General features: G+C 36.9%; 1 pseudogene; it reads right to left on the bottom strand.

Annotated features, from left to right (window-relative positions):
* Positions 1–283: 283 nt before the first annotated feature.
* LOC101016508 lies at positions 284–3,205 on the bottom strand (annotated as a pseudogene).
* Positions 3,206–23,340: the final 20,135 nt, after the last annotated feature.

Genomic DNA, 23,340 nt, shown 5'->3' with positions numbered 1-23,340 from the left:
AAGACTATTGGGTTTCAGGCATAAAACAATGCAGAAATAATCTCAAGGCAGGGAGTGGCAGATAACCTCTGACTCTGGTTTCCTGTTTTTCAGGCAAGGAAGTTGGTAAGGGGAAAGAAGATTTGTCCATGGGAACAAGCACTCATGCTCTAAAGAATAGCTTCATTTGAACCCATTAATTTCCTTTTCAGGCAAAATTTCAAAGATAAAGCAACATAAAATATGAGGCCAAAGAAAAGCGAGTTGGTCTTCAAAGAGAATTTGTGGGTTTTTTTTTTTTTTTTTTTTTTTTTTTTTTTTTTTGCTGGTACGATAGTCCTTCTGCCTGGAGTCACGCAAAGACAAATCATGAAATAAAAGAAAATCTTTATTTCAGGGAGTTTCAGTGATATGTATGTGTACTACAGCAAAGGCTGGTTGTAGCAAAGTTTCATTTCAAACTGCACTGATGTATAATTTAGACATATGGGAATGCTTAACTTCTGCTAAAATGTAGATTTAATCAAACATCATACCAATTTTTACATTAATTGTAGATCCTGTTAAGTTTTCACAACCAAAAAAATGAGAATAAGCTTACTGCTACCTACTAAGGTAATGAACTGTGAAATCAATTTCACAGTACTGCCTTGAAAATAAGCCCCTTGATTGGTAAGAGAAATTCCAACTTCTAACTCCACCTAAATGTATTATTTAACTGGTATTCTTCTGTCATCATCTACTGTTGGCTTGATTGTCACTTCTCTTCTTATTTGACCCCAACCAATTAAATGTCAGTATTTTTCAATTGTTTGGATAAGGGAAATTTTTTCTCCTACTTCTGTGCACATTGGATTGGTCAAAATAATTTTATCCAAATCAGCCTTGACAGCACTACATCTTCCTCCTGTTGACAGGGATCCTATGTTCACCATGAGCACTTCATTCTTAGACAGCTTTTGTACCTTTGCTGCTGTCTTGTCTTCTTCAGTACTACACCTAGAAGCTGTCTAAGTAGGAAACAGGAAATTTCGAATTCTGTGAATGTCTCATGTAAGGTTCTGAATGCACCAAGTACTTACCCCACCATTCTGTCAGCCCGGCACAAAGTGGGGTCAATTTTTGTTCCAACTCCACTAAGACTGCCTGGAGCAGAATATTGCAGATCATTATGCTCGCCAAAAAGTGATACAATTTTGGAAAAGATTGGTTTACACGTGAGTTTTTCTTCACTGTCTTTGGAGACAATACCAGGTCTGACTTCTATCTCCTGGCCCACCTTTAACACTCCTTTTAGGACACTAATGAGAGGTGAAGCCAGCTGGACTTTCTGGGTTGGGTGGGGACTTGCAGAACTTTTCTGTCTAGTTAAAGGATTGTAAATGCACCAATCAGCACTCTGTGTCTAGCTACAGGATTGTAAATGCACCAATCAGTGCTCTGTGTCTAGCTACAGTATTGTAAACGCACTAATCAGCCTTCTGCAAAAATGGACCAATCAGCACTCTGTAAAATGGACCAATCAGCACTCTGTAAAATAGACCAATCAGCAGGACACGGGCAGGACCAAATAAAGGAATAAAAGCTGGTGGCAGGAGCCAGCAGCAGCAACCCGATTGGGTCCCCTTCCATGCTGTGGAAGCTTTGTTCTTTCACTCTTCATAATAGATTTTACTGCTGCTCACTCTTTGGGTTCACACTACTTCTATGAGCTGTAACACTCACCATGAGGCTCTACAGCTTCATTCCTGAAGTCAGCCAGACCAGGAACCCACCAGAAGGAATGAACTCCAGATGCACCACCTTTAAGAGCTGTAACACTCACCAGGAGATGTGTGGCTTCATTCTTAAAGTCAGCAAGACCAACAACCCACCAGAAGGAATAAACTCCCGACACACTACCACCAGCAGCTTCACCTCCCTTAAGGTCATCAACTTCACAGCCAGGTTTTTTGACATCAAAAAATCTAATAACAATAAGTTGGGGTTCTGAAGTAAAGTCTTTTGAGGGTACTGGAATTTTCTTTACTATGTACTCACAATGTCAATACTGTATTTCGACTGAACTAAAATTGGAATAATAGGAACTCCCTCTGCTACTGTACCTTGTACAAATGCAAAGATCTGCTCACATTGTTCTTTAGCCTTTCTTTAACCAAATCAATTTTATTTTGTAGAATCAAATTACGCTTCAGCTTCATGATCTCTATAGCAGCCAGGTGTTCAGATGTCTGATGCTGAGGAAAAGATTCATTACCAGCTATAAAGAGAAGAGCTGCATCCATCACTGCTGCACCATCCAGCACAGTAGCCATCAAAATATCGTGGCCAGGACAGTCCACAAAGGAAACATGTCTGACTAATTTGAAGTTCCTTTTGGTCCTTGGAATGTCTGTAGGAAACTCATCAGATGTAGTCCTCCCACAAGATCTATAACATTCTGGCCTAGGGCAACTTGGGTCATCAAGTTTATAAATGTTAGCATTAGCATATCCAAGCTTGATTGTAATATTTATTTCTAGTTCATTTTTGAACCCGACGGTCTCAACTCCAGAAATAGCTTTGACAAGGGTGGATTTCTCATGAGCTACATGACAAATTGTACCTATATTAACTGTGACTTGTCTGCTGATAACTTCGTGTGAAAGTGGCATCAACCTGGTAACACTCAAGGTAGCGAGAATCTGGCAGGAAAAATGCGGCCGCCCCAGAGTCACTCCAGCTTCGTGGTCTGCCATCTTGCCAGAAAAGGAAGGAAGCCGCCCTGGCTTCGGGCTGATTGTGTCTGCAGGACTCCTAGTGGGTGCAGGGAAGTGGAGACAGGAAGGCGAATTAGGTGCTCAGTCCTGTAAAGGATGGCCAGTGCTGCAGTGGCCTCACTGCTTGGACTTCTCTCCACTTGAATATGCACAGTGACTGTTGGTAGGTTTACTAGAAAACATGATACAAAGTTGCCGGATCTATTGGTTGCACTCCTGGTAGATACCCGTGCAGGCAATACTGAGGGTAGCCACCAACCCCACCACGTGAGGTGAGTCTAAAATGATTTTTGTTTTCAAGAAGAGAGACTGAAAAATAAATACACATCTGAAATTCTGCGTGTAAGATGCTACGAAAGAAGCAAGTGTGGGCATTCAGGGATTTTTATTTTTTTTTATTATTTTTTTTAGAAGGGGTCTCGCTCTGTTGCCAGGCTGGAGTGCAGTGGCAAGATCTCAGCTCACTGCAAAACTCCGCCTCCCAGGTTCAAGCTATTCTCCTGCCTCAGCCTCCCGAATAGCTGGGACTACAGGCGCCCGCCACCACGTCCGGCTAATTTTTTGTATTTTTAGTAGAGATGGAGTTTCATCATGTTGGCCAGGATGGTCTCGATCTCTTGACCTCATGATCCACCCACCTCTCTTGGGATTTTTAACCCAGACTAGAAGTAATTTTTGTATTTTTAGTAGAGACAGGGATTTCATCATGTTGGCCAGGATGATCTCAATCTCTTGACCTCATGATCCACCCGGCTCTGTTGGGATTTTTAACCCAGACTAGAGCCAGAAAGATTAGGAAGATATTCTTGACCTCTTAGACATATCTCTCAAAGAATAACTGTCAAAAACATAGCATGGTGAAACTGAGATGAACCCATGGAAGATAAACATACATGTATTTTGCATTTCTGAGATTTTTCTATTGCCCTATCTCTAAATATTAATCAAATTCTTTAATTGTTTCTGTCTTCCATGACACAGGTTATCTATTTACAATGCTGTTTTAGAAAATATTATTTGCATATGACAGTTGAACAATTTTCTCCAAGTTGGTTAAGTCTTGTATTTTAGAATAAGTGACATCTTGACAGTTGAGGGGAAGATTAAGAAGTAGTCAGACCAAGGGGAGCCGAGGTTAATCTTGTCTTTTTTTAGGCATACCATATTTATTATAAAAGCTACAGGAAAACTAAAGGTGATTTCCAGATTTATCCTGAATTTTTTTATTTTTTTTATTTTTTGATTTCCAGTTTCAAGGGCTTCATTGGTCTTCTGTCTGATGTTTGGGATTGGTGCCTGTACCTCAGGTGCTCTATATTTCTAAAGCATATTATCCTTAAAATCTCATATTATCTTCAAAATTAGGATTTCAAGAGCTAGAGAGCTATAGGATGGAACATACCAAATGTATTGATATAATTTTGATTTATTTTGCTAAGCCACTTAACACTCATAGCACCTTTCTCTAAAACTACCCAATCCTAGTTGGGTGCAGTCACTCACACCTGTAATCCCAGCACTTTGGGAGGCCAAAGTGGGTGGATCATGAGGTCAGGAGATTGAGACCATCCTGGCGAACACAGTGAAACCCTGTCTCTACTAAAAATACCAAAAAAAAAAAAAAATTGGCCACAATGTTGGTAGGTGCCTGTAGTCCCAGCTACTTGGGAGGCTGAGGCAGGAGAATGGCGTGAACCCAGGAGGCGGAGCTTGCAGTTAGCAGAGATCGCACCACTGTACTCCAGCCTGGGTGACAGAGCGAGACTCTGTCTCAAAAAAAAAAAAAAAAAAAAAAAAAAAACTACCCAATCCTTGATGGCTTTGTCATTACCTCTAAAGTATCATTTCAAGATACAAATGAAGATCAATTCTTTTTCTAGTTATGGAGGCTTAGAGTCAAATGTCATTCTTAGAAGTAGAGAAAGAAAAGGAAAGAAGAGAGGAAAGGAACCTCACTAGAATGCAGACCACTGCACCTTAACATTCCTACCTAGAGCCAAACTTTGCTTGGATTTAGTCTTGTGAAGCCATGGAAATGGTAAGAAATAGAATCAAGTACTGAAAAACCGCTCATGAGAAAGGGGTAGTCAGGAACTCCATTTCATAAAATAACCCTGGTAAAGCCATTTTTATTTAAGTGAATTTTGAAGAATTAACTTACTAGAAGTGTACTGTATTGATTTTCCTTTCACTTTTTTCAAGTAGAGTATTAACTGTCTGGTAAAACAATAATAATGTAACAGAGAAAAGTGATTTTTTTTTTCTTTTTTTTTGTGGGAAGTCAAGGATCCTGAACGGAGGGACTGACTGAAGCCATGGCAGAAGAACATAAATTGTGAAGATTTCATGGACATTTATTAGTTCCCCAAATTAATACTTTTATAATTTCTTATGCCTGTCTTTACTGCAATCTCTGAACATAAATTGTGAAGATTTCATGAACATTTATCACTTCCCTAATCAATACTCTTGTGATTTCCTATGCCTGTCTTTACTTTAATCTCTTAATCCCATCATTTTTGTAAGCTGAGGACCCTGTGATGATTGTGTTAACTGCACAAATTGTTCATAAAGCATGTTTGTTTAAACAATATGAAATCTGAGCACCTTGAAGAAAGAACAGGATAACAGCGATGTTCAGGGAATAAGAGAGATAATCATTAGGTCTGACTGCCTGAGAGCCAGGTGGAACAGAGCCATATTTCTCTTACAAAAGTGAATGGGAGACATATCGCTGAATTCTTTTTCTCAGCAAGGAACAGCCCTGAGAAAGAGAATGCATTCCCAGGGGTAGGTCTCTAAAATGGCCACTCTTGGAATGTCTGTCTTATACGGTTGCAGATAAGAGATGAAATAAGCCTTGGTCTCTTGTAGTGCTCCCAAGCCTCTTAGGATGAGGAAATTCCTGCCTAGTAAATTTTAGTCAGACCAGTTGTCTGCTCTCAAACCCTGCCTCCTGATAAGGTGTTATCAATGACAATGCGTGCCTGAAACTTCATTAGCAATTTTAATTTCACCCCGGTCCTGTGATCTCACTCTGCCCCCATTTCCCTTGTGATATTTTATTACCTTGTGAAGCATGTGATCTCTGTGACCCACACCTTATTTGTACACTCCCTCCCGTTTGAAAATCACTAATAAAAACTTGCGGGTTTTGTGACTTGAGGGGCATCACAGAACCTGCCAACATGTGATGTCTCTCCCGGACACCCAGCTTTAAAATTTCTCTCTTTTGTACTCTTTCCCTTTATTTCTCAGACCGGCCGACACTTAGGGAAAACAGAAAAGAACCTATGTTGAATTATTGGGGGCTGGTTTCCCCCAGTAATATCTATGTGGAATTTAAATGGAATCATAAAATCTATGCAGAATTTAAATTATAACAATAATTTATATAAATAAATTATAACATAATAAGATGATTTATAACATACATTATAATTATATAAATTATGTTTTAAATTGATATATATAAATTATATGTGTATGTGCGTGCACACGTGTGTGCATGCACAAAATACTCAATTCTGGTATTAATTTTTTTGGTTTCTTTTTATGTATTAGTCTGCTGTGACTGCCATACTAAAATATCACGGGCTGAGTGACTTAAACAACAGAAATTTATTTTCTCACAGTTCTAAAGGCTAAAAACCCAAGATCAAAGTGCTGGCAAATTTGGTTCTGGGTGAAGGCTCTCCTCTTGGCTTGGTTAGTCAACTGTTAGTCAACTGATGATTTTGGAAAAGCCATTCTTGACTCTTCTTGGAGCTTGGCTTCTAAGCTCTGGAAAGCTGTAGGCAGTCTCTGATTTGAGTGTCAAATGCCTCTTGCAGTTTCCTTAGATTTTCTCCTTGGCAGATCATTTTGTTCCAAGGCTATTATTTATAGACAAACTAAAATTACAGCAGGGGCTCTAATTACAGCAGGGCTCAATTCTTCATTCTCCCCATAATAAGATCAAAGAAGACAGAAGGCAGCAGAGTGGAAAGATCAACTACTCCTTTTATTGACTTTGTGCGTGTAGAGAGGTGGCTAAGAAATGAATGACCCAGGGTGACAAGACAGGTTTGAGGAGCTTTCTGGGCTTTGTAGGGGGTGCTCTTCAGAGAATTATGAAATGGAAGGAGTCCATGTAAGACTAAGACTGTTTCATCTTAATGCAGGCCTGGTTGAGGGCACTAGCAGGCGGTGACCAAAGTCTTGTTTCCTCAATTGGGCAAAATCATGAGGTTCATAGAAAGAGCTGCCTCAGATATTTGTTTCAGCTGTAAGAGCCTCACCAGGACAGGGATCTTCTCCTACCTGCTTGTTCATGGAATCTCCAAAAAAAACATTCTTCCCTCATCTCTGAACCTACCTTATTTTTTTTAACACCCTCCTCCCGACCATGGGCATGATCTCAACTTACATTTTCTTCTTGACATTTTAGGAGTGAGTGTATGAGTTGCATATGTAACGTGTGTGTGTGTGTGTGTGTGTGCATATTTTATATATATACATATATATATAAATGCAAAAAACATTTTACTTCATAATTTTCATATGTAATAATTTGTTCTCATAGAGTACTTTTGCAGCATTCATGTTAGAGAACGAGTTAATATAGAGTCTTTCTATAAAGAAAAATAGGACATCCGGGTGAGTAAGGATAGCTTCTCAAAATCCTCTCTGTTAATTAAGGAACAGTAAATAGGAAATAACATGGATTTACCCTATTTTATTCAACCACAAATAATCAACAGACCTATTTGGCAAATATTTATCTACTACATACCATGTGCCTACTATTATCTCCTTTTGGTCTTCACCCCACAAATACCCAACTGTCTTTGGTTGTAAGAACATTTTGACTTACAAAATTAAAGGAATGTCTTCTGCTTAAAATCAAACCTTGGACTCCTCTAAGGAAAACTATGCACACTCAGATACCAAATACTTCTCATTACCCAGGAGTGTGTGATGGATAAACCGTTAGAGTTCATTTTGGGTAAACATTTGCACTCTGATTTCAAGCTTAGTTCATTATGTTTGGTCTAGAAATTATTCAGGGTACTTTAGTGTGTAGACCATGATATGGTATGCTGAGACCTCTGTTCCAAGATGAAAAAGGCAGAAATTTAGGAATACAAATAAGCAATAAAAATTACAATCAAGATTTCTGAATTGAAAAGTATATGTTTTAATTTCATTTTTAGACAAAGTTAGGGTCATTTGAAATCCCTTACCAATTATTTTGTGTTTTGATTCATATTTTTGTTTCTTTATTCATTGAAAAATTATTTACTATCCCTTCTATATTACTATATGTCAATTTCTATGCTAAGCTTTGGGAACATATAAGTCAAATGAAATACGGTTCTTACCCTTAAGCCTATTAAGAAAGAAGATACGTAAACAAGTTAATGACAATTGCTTGTTGTGTAATACAATAGCATTACTATGATAAAGTATTTTGATATTAGAGAAAAGGAACTGTTTTGCTCTATTTGGTAGGGAGGGGTGAGTGAAGACATTGGAGGAAGTGACAGTTGAGCTGGGTATGGAAAGATATTAATAAATAGGTAACTGTTTGACAGATAGGGATAGTGGGAAGCAGCACCATGGTGTGGGGTGTGAAGGTTTTCAAGACTTGTGCAAAAGACTAAAAGGCATGAAACACTGTTATGTGTTAAGGTAAATATTCATTCATTCTTTTATTTTTTTACTTGAAAAATATTTATCAAATGTCTGCTTTTGCTAAACATTGTGTTAAGGGATATAAAGATAATATATTAAGATTAAAAAGACTCATGTCCTGGAGGGGGAAAGCAGTAGGAGATATACATGGAAAAGTAAAAAGGACCATTCTAAGAAATCTGGATTCTTACCCTGATAGGGATAAAAAGTCACTGATGAGACTGATTAGGTGATATAGGACAGAACTGGATTCTTAGAAGATTGTAGTGGAAACAGTTTGTATGATAGTTTACATGAAATGGGGAGAAGTAAAAGACATAGAGCTCATTTGGGGAACATTTCAAGTCAAGCGAGAGAGAATTATGACCAAGGGACAGCTGAAATGAAGGTAAGTTGTTTGGCACACAGTTAGAGGTAGAATCAACAGGATTTTGGAATGGGAAAGGAAAGAATTTTGGACTTATGGTATAATAGATAAGGCATTAAATATCAAGACAGCCCTGGCGTGGTAGCTCACACCTGTAATCCCAGCACTTTCGGAGGCTGAGACGGTCAGATCACTTCATCACTTGAGGTCAGGAGTTTGAGACCATCCTGGTCAAGATGGTGAAACTGCTTCTCTACTAAAAATACAAAAGTTAGCCAGGCATGGTGGTTGGCACCTGTAATTCCAGCTACTTAGGAGACTGAGGCAGGAGAATCACTTGAACTCAGGAGGCGGAAGTTGCAGTGAGCTGAAATTGCACCAGTGCACTCCAGACTGGGCAGTAGAGTGAGACTCAGTCTCAAAAAATAAATAAATAAATAAATAAATAAATAAATAAATAAATAAATTAAAAAAGATCAAGACAGAGAAAATAGATTAAGAAATAAATTATGGGTAAATTAATTGTTTGGGGGACCTACTGAGTTTACAGTATTTGTGATACATCCAGTAAGCTGTTAGACAAGTCAGATTGTCGGAGTGAGGTCGGCTAGAAATACTGGCATCAAAATCCTATGTATGTAACCAATGGTTAAAAGACATGAATAAATGATATTGATGAGGAAACGGGAGTAAAAAGAAAAAGTGAACTAAATTTAAGACTCAGGAAAAGATTAATGCCTAAACGCTATCCTAGTTAAAGAATATCACAAAGATAAGAAGATAGGGCATTTCATGGCATAAAGCAGCTTTCTTTTTATAAAGATATAATCCCAAAGTCATCTTGTAGTTGAGCAGATAATACAAATATAGTATAGTTTCCAAATTCAAGAGGTACTTTATTAGATGGAAAATATGACTTTGATTTTGTTTCTTTCTTTTTTTTTTTTTTTGAGATGCAGTCTTGCTCTGTCACCTAGACTGGATGTAGTGGTGCGATCTTGGCTCACTGCAACCTCCACCTCCCGGGTTCAAGCAATTCTTTGCCTCAGCCTCCTGAGTAGCTGGGATTACAGGTGCCCGCCACCATGCCCAGCTAATTTTTGTATTTTTAGTAGAGACGGGGTTTCACCATCTTGGCCAGGCTGGTCTTGAACTTCTGACCTTGTGATCCACCCACCTGGGGCTCCCAAAGTGAACTTTGATATCTTTGAGAACTATAAAAATATCTTTTAATACAACCTTTCCTGAAGAGACATTATTTTGTGTCTACCTCCTTCAGAAATCTCACATGCCCAGAAAAATCAATATTTTACTCTAATTCCCAATTTTTGGTAATATCATTATGCAATATAATTGGCAAATTCTTTGCAGTAGCTTGGGTAAAATTTCCCTTACCTAAGCAAATAACTCTTGAAAATTTAGTGGCAATGATTTTTAAACACATGTTAAGAATTAGCATTTCTTTCTTTTCTGGATTTTCTCCCCACCGCACCCCTCCTCTTTTTTTTTGAGACAGAGTCTCGCTCTGTTGCCTCGGCTGGAGTGCAGTGGCGCGGTCTCGGCTCACTGCAACCTCTGCCTCCTGGGTTCACGCCATTCTCCTGCCTCAGCCTCCTGAGAAGCTGGGACTACAGGTGCCTGCCACCACGCCCGGCTAATTTTTTGTATTTTTAGTAGAGACGGAGTTTCACTATGTTAGCCAGGATGGTCTCGATCTTCTGACCTCGTGATCCACCCGCCTCGGCCTCCCAAAGTTCTCCCTGCTTTTAATAAGTAGTCTAACAAGTAGTCTACCACTCTAAGAACGGTATTGTTTCAACAACTTTAAAAACAAATGGGAAATAAAATTTAAAGCCATTGAGAGACTTCATATAATTTTGCATATCATTTTGGAATGTGGAAGACATCAAGGCAGGTCTGGAGAACAGGATCTGAAACTGGGAGACATCTGTCCCATCCACAGATGTAGTGTAAAGGTCAAGTTCACTAGGTGGACAGAGGCAGAATTAGGCAAAAAGTCCAGAGCATTAAAGGCCCAGTCACAAATAGCATTGACAAAAAGCAAAAACGAAGATTGAGTTGTATTATATGTATATTGCCCTATATATATTAATTACTCTTCATTTCTTTTATGTTTTTTGATATATGTGGAAAAGCAGAGGCACTTAGAAGTGGGATTCATTCATTCATTTCTTCATTTATTATTTACTTAGTTACATAATATTAATTGAATAGCCTGTTTGAAGGCACTTGGGATTTTAAGATGAATGCCAAAATATCTGCTTTTAAGGGACAACATACAAAATATTTTTTGTAGATTCCTATTCTTTCCGAAATCCAAATAGAAACTAAAATTTAAAAAGTGAAATAATCCTAGATACAGAAAGTATCTAGGACTATATAACAGACACTTAGGTGCTTACCTGTCAGAATGAACAAAAAATATCATTGTACTGTATTTGTTGCGGGTTGTTCTGTTTAAATAAAATAAAGATTCATTTCGACCTTTCCTATCTCATTTTTCTCCCTTCATCCCCAGAGACTGGCACTATCTTAAAGCTGGTGTATAGCCCTCTAGTCCATGTTTTTATACTTTTACACTTATATGCATGTGCCCATAAAGAATACACAAGGTCTTTTATTTTGTTTTGCATTTGTAAGCTGTGGAAAGATAGTACTACATTATACATGTCTTCTTTGATACTTGTGTTTTCACTCTCAACAGTACATAATTTTGACACATAAAGAATCAGTTCATTTATTTTCTCTGTTATTTAGTGTTCTATTATAGGCATGTAACATAACTGACTTTGTCATTCATTCTCTGTTAGACATTTACTTTGTTTCTAGTTTTTGTTTATTATGAACTTGACCACATAGATATCCCGTACATGTCTTCTTGTAGAGACAAGAACATTTCTAAAATTTACACTGAGAAGTGGATTTTCTGGGTTTCAGACTACACTCAGTGTCAAGAGTACTAGATATCATAAAAAACATTGTCACAGAAGTGACTGAGAGTTCCTGTTTTCCAGTTACCTCTCAATACTTGCTGTTATCACATTTTAAAATTTCGGTTTATCTAATGATAAGCCAAAGTATCTGCTTATTTTATTTCTCATATATCTGATTAAAAATGATTTTGTACATATTTGTACAAATTTTCATATGTTTATTAGCATTTCAGTTTTGCCTCCTTTTTGTAGATTGTCTTATAGAATATTAGGAGTTCCATATGTATTTCAAATACCATTCTCTTGTTGCATACTATATGAATTGCAAAAATCTTCTCTCTGTCCATAATATATGTTTGAATTTGGATATAGGCTATAAGAGAAGTTTGATAAACCAAAACACAAATGATCCCAAGGTATTCTGGCCTGAGAAATCATCTGTTGTCAAGGGTGAAGAGAGAGCCTGATATATCCATCAACTAGTACCTATTCCCTCTGTTCACAGACTCTCCAAAACTATTTGCCTTGAGTTCACTAAGACTAATCTCATTATGTCTCTTACTATTGTTTTTGTCAGTTATCACAAGAAGAACCAGATACCAGGGTCAGTCTTTATTTTCACACCATGCCAAGCTCTGTAGATCCCCTATTCTTTATTGTCCGCCTTCCAAACCCCTGAAGTCTTCACACTTGGCTCTTTGGAATTGACGGTTCATCATTAGCAAGATTCATAGCCTCAAATGTTTTGGGAAGACCCCACTCACCTTCTCTGGATCTCACCTCAATCTCAGTAATTCCTGTATGCCCCCTGAAGTGGCGGCTATTGGAGTCCTCTCATAACCCTGGCATTAGCATCTTTCTTATTTTCCTCTGAACTTTCTATGTGTTCAAGTCTGTTTTTGGTCTCTCAGTAGCACTGTAAAGCTTTCTACAAATATTTCTTAAATTTATTCCTTGATATTTTATCATATCATAATGTAATACAAATTTTATAGTCTAATTCTAATTTTCACTCTTTCTTGTTTGATATACAAGGTCCATTGATTTGTGTATACTTATTTTGTATCCTGCCACCATACTTAATTCTTTTATTTTTTGAAATAGTTTTTCAGCTTTTCCGTTGAGTTGAAGTCTCATGAGATGGAAGTCTAGGCCCCCCACTTGGCCATGGGTAGGTGTGGACCACAGTTGGTTTGCTCTGTTGGTACCTCTTGACTTTTCTACATTGCTGGCTTTTTCAGATCTGAGTGTGGGATATATGAAATATATAAGAATCACCTGAACCAGGGAGGTGGCGGTTGCAGTGAGCCGAGATTGCACGACTGCACTCCAGCCTAGCAAGAGAGCAAGACTCCATCTCAAAACAAAACAAAACAAAAAACCCAAAAAAGAAAAAAAAATAGAATTTTAATTTATACTTAATGAGAGAAATAGGGTAAAGTATTCATTCTTCTAGTTTTAACCTCATTGAATTACTTTGCTTTCAAATTGCCTCTTCTTTAATGCGTGTTTTTGGGTCTTGTTTTGCAAACCAAATTGAAAATGGATTTCTTTAAATGGGGAGTTAAATGTACTCACACGTATCAATATAACAAATATGCTTTGTCCTGATACTTTGTAATTATGTGTGTTTTGTATTTGTTTGTTTTTTTCTGTATGAGATGTACATCATTTGTGCTATTTATTTATTATTTGTACAGTCCAGGAAGGTTTGTGTTTTTATTCTAGTGGTTACCTTTGTATTTATTCTTTTTAAAAGTATCTTTAGTCCCTGTTTTCTTATCTACGCTTTAACTATCTGGTTGATACCATTTTTTCCCCCAGCATCCTTTAGTGCCCGTATGTTGCTTATATAGCACCAAGCTTTTCCTATTTTTCCTCTTTCCTTAATTGTTGTACTTTGTTGTTTTTTAGTTGCTTAATTTCTACTTTTGACAGATATAATATTTATACCTTAATTTTCTACCCTTATCCTACATTTGTTTCAGTCTTATGTGTACTTTTATATATTTTAAAATGCAGCTGGGTGTGGTGATTCATGCCTGTAAGGCTAGTACTTTGGGAGCCTAAGGAGAGAGGATTGCTTGAGGCCAGGAGATTGAGACCAGCCTTGACATCAAAGGGACAACCTGTCTCTACAAAAAATTTTTTTAATTAACCAGGCTTGGTGGCTTGTACCTGTAGTCCCATCTACTTGGGAGACTGAGGTGGGAGGAGCCCTCTGTTGAGCCCAGGAGTTCAAGGCTGCAATGAGCTGTGATTGTGCCACTACACTCCAACCTGGGCAATAGAGTGAGATTCTGTCCAAAAAAAAAAAAAAAAAAGCTCATTATCAGTTCTATTAGAGCTTTCCCAATTATCACTTATGTGAAGTTCACGCTCTAGCAAATTCCTCAAGAAGGGTTGCCACATATGGAATCTCCTACGTTCTTATATGTTGAAAATATTTGCACTATTCTTGCTATTTGAAGAACAGTTTGATTGGATATGAAATCCTTGTTTCACATTTTCTTTCATTGCGTATTTTTATAAAGATTGATTCATAGTTGTTTTGTTTGGTATTCGATTTTGAAATGTGTAATGGCAATCTAATTCTTTTGACTTTTTAAATTATTTTAGATTTTTGCTTGATGGCCTTCAGGGTCTTATCTTTATTTTTGAAACACAATAATTTTACTAAAATAATGCCAAAGACTTAATCACGTTGGGTTAATTTTTGTCAGGTACCAGGAGAAACTTTTCAATGTGTAGAGTCAGATGATTTTTTTTCTGGAAATTTTTCTTGGACCATAATTTGTTGCTTAGTATAGTAACCGATAGGTGGCCTTCTAACCCATGCTCCCCTCACACGCTCCCCACTTAAGGTAGTCCCTACTGGCCATTGCTCCCATCTTTGTGTCCGTGTGTTTTCAATGTTTAGCTCCCACTTTTGAGTGAGAACATTCAGTATTTGATTTTCTGCTCCTGCATTAATTTGTTTAGGATAATGGCCTCCAGCTGCATCCATGTTGCTAGAAAGGACACGAGATTTCTTCCTTTTTTAATGGCTGTGTAGTATTGATTAATATCTACAACATTTTCTTTATCTAGTCCACCACTGATGGGCATCTTGGTTGATTCCATATCTTAGTTATTGTAAATAGTGCTGTGAGGAAACTCCTAGAGCTGATAAACAACTTCAGTAAAGTTTCAGGATACAAAATCAACGTACAAAAATCAGCAGCATTTCCATACACCAATAAGGTTCAAGCTGAGAGCCAAATGAACAAATGCTATTCTTTACGGCCTTTGGGAACCTGCAATTCATTCTCTTCAGAAAGGACAGAACATTTATATGTGTGTATAGAGCACCTTTCCGCATTTTCCAGTATTCCTTCTTTTATTCCTGTAAACATTAAAAGCTCCCTATAAGTGATCATCACAATTATCAGGGAAGTTAATTTGGTATAGCAAAGGTAAGAAAATGTGATACACTGACTCTTTTCCTGAGGTTTATAACATGTAAGAAAAGATAAGATTTATGAACTATCTTGGTTTCTTCTCTTTTTGCAAGAATGTAGTATATTAATTTGAAAAAAATCCAGAGTAATTCCAAGACCAATTTTCTCCATGTGGTCAGTTATAAATGAATCAGTCAATTAGTTCCTTCTTGATGAATCACTTTGTTTTCTTGGCTTTTGGGACCCCACCTTCTCCTGGCTCCCCTTCCTGCCACTCCCTCTCATGTCCTATACTGGGTCCTCTTCATCTGTTTATTCTTTAAATGTTGGACCTGCCTAAAACAGGTCCTAGGAACCTTCTCTCTCTCCATCAGACATTTATCTCATAACTTTATATAATTATCCATATATCAATGAATTACAAACTTATATTTTAGACTCTGATCTTTCACCTGAACTCTAGACTTGTGCGTTCTGTTCCCTATCTAGCAGATCCATTCTATTAAATACCTCAAATTCAACATGTCTAAAAGAGGTATTTTCCTCCTTTCTGCTAGTCCACCTAGTAGCACCACTCTAGCAGCTTACCTCTTCCAGTATTTCCCACTTGCCCAGTGTTGTTCATGCCAAAAATATTGGAGCCCTTCTAGTGTTTCAGTCTTTGCTCAGAGATATGGATTTTACAATGTATATGACAACCAAATTGACAGAGTGAGCTTGTGATGGTTAATTGTATGCCAGCTTGGCTAGGCCATGATACCCAGATACCTGGTCAAACATCAGTCTAGATGTTGCTGTGAAGGTATATTATTCAGATGAGATTAACATTTAAATTGGTAGACTATCGTTGAGTAAAGCAGATTATCTTTCATAATATGACCGAGCCTCATCTAATCAATTGAAGGCTTTAAGAGGAAATAGATTGAAGTGTCCTGAAGAAGAGGGAATTTCTGCCTCAGACAGCCTTCAGACTCAAGACTGTAACACCAGCTCTTCCCTGGGTCTCCAGCCTGCTGGCCAGTCCTACAAATTTTGGATTACCAGCCCCTACAATTATAAGAACTAATTCCTTAAAATTAATCCATCAGTCTCTCTCTCTCTTACTCTGCACACACACACACGCCCACACACACACACACACACACTATTGGTTCTGTTTCTTTGGAGAATCCCGACATAGATTTTGGCAGGTTGCTGGGACTGCTCATTCTCTTCTACTCCTTCTGGCAGTAGAGATTTCAGGTCAATGGACAGCTCACGGAGGGCTGGTGCTTGATAGAAATTTCAGCCCTGACACCACTTGCACTTCACTCATTGTTCTTGGGGGAAAAAAGTTTCCTTGTCACCTTTGTGGTTTGCTGTTGTTGGTCTTTTTATTTTTTCTTTTTGGGTCATTCTGCTACCTCCTGTTTCCTCTTGTATAATCCAAGTGTTTTATGTATTCTTAAAAACTCACACTATTAGTATGCTTCTGAAATTTCTTAGTTTCTTTTTGAAGTCTATGTTTTTGCTTTCATGTGAACTTAAAAAAGTAAGAATAAGAAGATAAAATAAAAAAGAAAAAGTCCCTGGGTTGTCAGAGACAAACCAGTGAAAAAGGAAATAAAAACTAAATCACAAAAGATGCAACTCCTTCAGAGTTGTAAGCATATAGCAATATAATAATTATGCCTAAAATATGTGCAAAGTCTTATTTTTAAGGTCTCATGAAGTGGATCATAGTCATTAATCAAATTGCTGTTGGGAAATGCTTTTTACTGTCTCTCTGTGTGTTGGTCTTCAGCAGTTTGAATCTCACTTGGTGCTATGTTCAAGTCAACTTAAGAAGAAAGATTTCTTCCTGGGAACTTATGAATCTGTCCTGGGACTTGTTTTAACTGAATTAACTTTGGTCATATGTTGGTCTTTTAGCCAATACTGAGTCTAGACTGGGTAACAGCAGGCCAGAGTGGAGCCTTACTTGAACCAGCTGGAATGAGAGTGAAGGAGAAATAAATATCCCAGTGAAATTTGGAATGCCATTCTCAAAAGAGAGAAGGAAGGGATCATTATGGGAAGATCACACACACATACACACACACACACACACGTGCACACATACACACATGCACACACACGTATAAATATAATAACTTACTAAATGGTTTTCTCTGGGTATTTCCAACTTTCCGATGAAGATAATCATGTTTTTGAAGGTATAATGCTTTGATTTTTATTTTATATTTCTTGTAACATTTGGCATATGCTAACCTTACCCTACACTCTCAATAAATAGAACACTTTTCTATAGTTTTTAACACATAGATTTAGTATCTCAAATAATTATTTATTTTGAAATGTTTAATAGGCTAATCCAAACTGCAGCTTATGGAAAGAAGTAAATACTGGTCGCATTGCTGTGAACTTTTGTGACTAAAATATTCCTTAGTTTTTTATATATATGATTCCGTCCATCTACTCATTAAACAAAGTGAAAGGGTATCTATCTAGTGTAGCATTTGTCAAACTTCAGTGTGCTTATGAGTTACCTGAACTATCTGGAATCTTGTTCAAATGTAGACTGATTCAGCAGATCTGGGATGGTCTGTAATCTAGATTTCTACTAGGCAATGCCTAGCCTACTAGTTTGAGGACCACACTTTGAGTAGCAAAGTCAAGGTGCCTATGCCTCAAACTTTTATCATGCAATTAAAATGGTCGCTCATGGCTGGGCGTGGTGGCTCACGCCTGTAATCCTAGCACTTTGGGAGGCTGAGGCAGGCAGATTACCTGAGGTCAGGAGTTCAAGAGCAACCTGGCCAACATGGTGAATGGACCCTGTCATATCTATTGTTCTTCCAGGTACTAGACTAGATAATTAAGAGAATCTTAGAAAGATTTTCAAAGTCAATGTTGATCAGGGAAGTTTAGTGTCTGAAAGTCTTCTGTGTCCACTCTGAATGAAAAGTACAACAGCCTTGGACCCAAGTGTCCTGGGTTAAAATCTAGTGCTGTGTCTGTAAGTTTTGCATGTATCATTAAGTTTTACATTTAATTCTAAAGATAATCTAATAGTGTGAAAGAAGACAGCTTTCATCATCCTTGTGTTCATAGTAGATCATATACCCATCTAATATGGTGAATTAATATTTTTATAAATCTTCTAAGCATCTTGGGAATAGCATAATTATATTAAAAATTTTGCATTAAATGTAAACATTTGTATATAATTCAGTTTTCACAGACTTGTTTGGGCAAGTCTTCATGTTTCAAAATTTTGGCAGACTCAAAAAAAGGAAAGAGGCTGTGTCTCAAATTCTGAGAGATTCTGCCTAAAATGCAGTTGCTAAATATTTATCTTTTTTTTCCTTTTTGTGCAGATAGGGTCTTGCTATGTTGCCCAGCTGGTCTTGCACTCTTGGGCTCAAGCAATCCTGCATGTGGGGATTATAGATGTGAGTCACTATGCTCAGCCATATTTATTTTTAATAATATACATAGACTGGGTGCAGTCACCCACACCTGTAATCCTAGCACTTTGGGAGGTTGAGGTGGGCGGATCACCTGAGGTCAGTAGTTTGAGACCAGCCTGGTCAACGTAGCAAAACCCTGGGTGTGGTGGCGTGTGTCTGTAATACCAGCTACTTGGGAGGCTGAGGTAGGAGAATGACTTGAACTCTGGAGGCGGAGGTTGCAGTGAGCCGAGATTGCACCACTGCACTCCAGCCTGGGTGACAGAGTGAGACTCCATCTCCTAATAATAACAATAACAATAATTATAATACGCATATACCAATGTAGCTAGTAGCACTTCTACTTTTTTCACTTTAATCTTTAACTTGGCTTTCCCATTGAAGTAAATAAGGTTGAATAATGAAAATTATGCTTAGAGAGGGAGTTTCTCAGCCATAAATCAAATTCTTCATAACTCGGAGATAGCAAGTAAAGTGTTACTTTGAAATAATATAACAATTCTAAGAGAAAAATACAAACTCATGAAAGAGATTTAAAGCTTCTAAATTACCAAATCTCTCTTAAAAGTGGAAATAATGTGATGTAAGTGTAAATGGAATCAATGGCATTTGGACTTGATTTCATTTAAATTGCATGTGATTGCCCAGAAATGAAATTTTGCCTAGAATAATACATTTTTAATTTTTGTAATAACTTTTGGAGTTATGCCTAAGAATTATGCACATATCTTTATCATATTTGAAGAATAGAGTTTACTTCCTGATGTTTTCAAAATTATAAATTTAAGGTCACTTTGAGCATAAACTTGTAAGTATTAACTTGGGAAAAATGTATATACATTTACTCAACCGGCAGATCAAACATATAAATATTAGTTAAGGAAACGTCTTTTTTTTTTTTTTTTTTTGACACGGAGACCCGCTGTGTCTCTCAGTCTAGAGTGCAGTGGCGCGATGTCAGCTCATTGTAAGCTCTGCCTCCCGGGTTCACACCATTCGCCTGTTTCAGCCTCTAGAGTAGCTGGGATTACAAGTGCCCGCCACCACGCCCAGCTAATTGTTTTGTATTTTTAGTAGAGACGGGGTTTCGCCGTGTTAATCAGGATGATCTCAATCTCCTGACCTCGTGATCCGCCCGCCTCGGCCTCCCAAAGTGCTGGGATTACAGGCGTGAGCCACCACGCTCAGCTAAGGAAATTTCATCTTAAAAAGCACTACGTGTTTTCTGATTTAGCAGGTTATTTTTCACGAGTCGTTACGTTTAAAACTAGTTTTCTTAAAACTAAGAGTTAATAATATATAGTTGTTATATGAAAATGTTTATATTGGAAAGAAGAAAACATGATCACTTGGGTCTCTTCCTATCTTCTGCAAGATAATCATTATCAATAATTTGATTAACATTTTTTCTATACATGTTTATATCACTGAGATTCTGTAAAGATATTTTTATTCAGGTTATTTTCACTTAACTTTTTAACCTAAACATTTTCCATGTTACTAAACATTTTTTGCTGATAGTTGCTTTGTAGATGGCTATATAAAATTGTGTCCTGTAGCTGTTTCATATTTTATTTTGGCAATCTCTGTTATTGAATTGTTTCCAATTTTATCATTTTATAAATATGGCTATGAAAAATATTGTACACTATAATATTTTTGTATATAAAAACCTTCTCTGTATTTAGAAGACCCAGAAGAACATGTAAATTACTGGAATAAAATATTTATCAATTTCTTGATTCAAGCAATCATTTTTTTTTCCCAAAAAGTTATTAATTTACACTCCTATTAGCAGTGGCTCTTAAATTAAAACAAGTCTTTCTCTATGGCAGGCAAAATGCTTTATCTTATTATTTAAATTTTTGTTTATAAATCTACTGAGATCTTAAGAGTTTTTATTTGCAGGCATTCATAAGGAATTAACTCTTATTTTTATATTTTCTCTCTTATATTTAAAAAAGTTCTCAAAGATAAAGAACGAGACTCTGAACTTTCTTGGCTAGGCTGTAGGGAGGAAGAGAACTATGAGTTATATTTTATTTTATTTTATTTTATTTATTTATTTATTTATTTAATTTATTTATTGTTTCAGGGTCTTGCTGTCTCACCCAGGCTGGATTGCAGTGGCCCGATCTTGGCTCACTGTAGCCTCCGCCTCCTGGGTTCAGGCAATTCTCGTGCCTCGGCCTCCAGAGTAGCTGGGATCACAGGCACAAATCATCATGCCTGGCTAATTTTTGTATTTTTGGTAGAGAAGGGGTTTTGTCAAGTTGGCCAGGCTTGTCTCCAACTCCTGATCTCAAGTGATCCGCCCACCTCGGCCTCCCAAAGTGCTGGGATTATAGGCATGAGCTACTGTGCCCAGCCAGATCTATCAATATTTAATGTGTCTTCTTTTATTTAGATCTTCGTTAATTCCTTTCAATAATATTTTGTAGTTTTCAGAGAATATATTTCGTATTCCTTTTGTTACTGGTGTGCAGAAATACAACTGCTTTTTATGTATTTGTCTTGCACATTCATAATGAAGTTCAACGTGTCCCTCTGTCTTCTGTATTTGCTGCAAATTGGTAGCAGGTTTAAATGTCGTGCAGCCTCAGGTTGTCAATTTGTTCAGACTGGAGGGGATTGTATTCTTTCATCAGAACACCATACTACTTAGTTTTGTTCCTTTTGTTAGCAGTTATTGATGCTCAGTGCCTTGACCCATTAACTTCAGTTGGAGTTGAAAATGGTGATATTCTAATTGTATCATGTCTTTTTTTATTTTTTGAGTGGAATGATGTTCTAGAGAGCCTTTTCCTCTCATCTAGTAGGTTGCCCAGTGGTACAGTTCATATGAAAAAGTCAGGATAGACTCTTGATTCTTTACCTTTGCAAACAATTTTCAGTATAATGAATTGCTAGATTAAAGGTGACTACTTTGTTGGTTCACTTTTAAATATCATTATGAACCCATTGATTTAAATATTTTTCATAGGGTTTGATCCATTGCAATTCTTCACCATATTAAAGTTTAAGCTGCTTCATCTTTAATCAGTGTGAACCTCTTTAAGTTGGCTCCTGAGTCTTTTTGACATAACCCTTGTAGTATTTAATGTTTTCCTTACTGTCTAGTAAGACAAGGTGTTCTAGGCTCAACTAATACATTACCTGGATTGGAAACAGTCATTTTTCAAGAACTTCTGGTTTTGAAATGATATTTCAAGATCACAGTTATGATACCAGGGATGTTCAATTGTTCATGAGTTAGTTATTGTAAATCACTTTTAGACTTTTTAAGTTGACAAAGCTAGAAAGTTTTATGCGTGGGCATACACAGGGATATTTAAGGATTAAATACATTATACTTTCATAAGAGCTTTTTTTTTTTTTTTTTTCTGTGAGCAGGACAGTTAACACTATTTATTTCCTATGATGAAGCTCTGTTGAGATCATCTGAGCATCCTCTGACCCCCTGTCCTTATTCATGCTCCTGAAAGTCCCATATTAAGATTTTTCTTGGGTTCCCAACTAGCCCAATCTGAAAGTATAAAATCATGAAGATAGATGTTTGCAAGTTTTTCTATTTGTATAATAGCAAACAATATTTACTTAAATTAGAATTTAATTAAGACTACTACAAATTAAGACTACGATTTGGAGTCCAGATACTTTGATATAAACTCACTTCATTATAGAATATTTATTTGTTTTGTTCAAAGGAATCCAGCTTTGTTTCTATCCTACGGGGTCCCTCTGATTTAGGGGTGTCTTAAAAATGGCTATGCAACTTTGAAAACACTACTTTATGAGTATACAGTGATGTAACATACAAAGAAATTGGATAATTTGGGGGGCCACAGAGATGATCACTTTCTACCTAGTACATAGCTTTGGCATTTGTAAGTAAAGTTCTTTTGGTGAAAGATAGTTTGGCTTAGGCCTATCTCAAAATCATGAGATATTTAACCTGGGTTTATGTTTCTGTTTTGGAGTTGTGTGTTTATTCAAAAGATGGTTTATGAAATAAAGCCGTTTGTTTCCAATTGTGCAAGTCTTAATCCTGTAATTAATAACAGATTTTTTTTCAAAGAAGAAAAGAAACCATTCTCTTTTGCATTAAAACTTTTTGGGTAGCCTTTTAAATATTTTGGTGCCGTTTAAATATTCTCTATTAAAACAAGTCATGTTAAAAGGGCTTTTCTGCAGAATAACCATCCTTTCAACAAATCTATGGTTAAGATCCCACTCCCTCATTTTTTTCTCCTAAGGAATAGAATGTTGTTTATATCCTAAAAATTACCATGAAATGGTGATATATATACCTTAATTTCTGACACAACCTAGCTTATTCTGAATGATTTGCTGGAACTTCCACGCATATTTTTTTTATTTTAAAATATATACTTGTGGTGTTACAGAGAGGCAAGAATCTAAATGTATAGGGCATGCCCAACTGCATCAGACAAATCAGTCACATGTTTTTCCCCTGTTTTTCTTTTCAACCTTAGCAGTTAAAAATATTATGGTAGAGATGTTTTTAAGAGAAAGTATGACTAGTCAACAAAGTATACAGCCTGTAAATAGCAAGTTTGAAACTTCCACTCTTAAATTTCCTTTAATTTTTCTTAAACATTCTTACTAATTTCAGTTTTTTCTACCTCTTAGGATTTCAAAGGACACAATGCTTATGTGATCCGATGTATAAGAACTGTTCTAAGTAAGTGT

The sequence above is a fragment of the Papio anubis genome, unplaced genomic scaffold, assembly GCF_008728515.1.
Source record: "Papio anubis isolate 15944 unplaced genomic scaffold, Panubis1.0 scaffold898, whole genome shotgun sequence".
In the NCBI taxonomy this organism is placed as follows: domain Eukaryota; kingdom Metazoa; phylum Chordata; class Mammalia; order Primates; family Cercopithecidae; genus Papio; species Papio anubis.
Note: the sequence above shows the minus strand (reverse complement) of the source record. Positions and strands in the feature narration are given on the sequence as shown.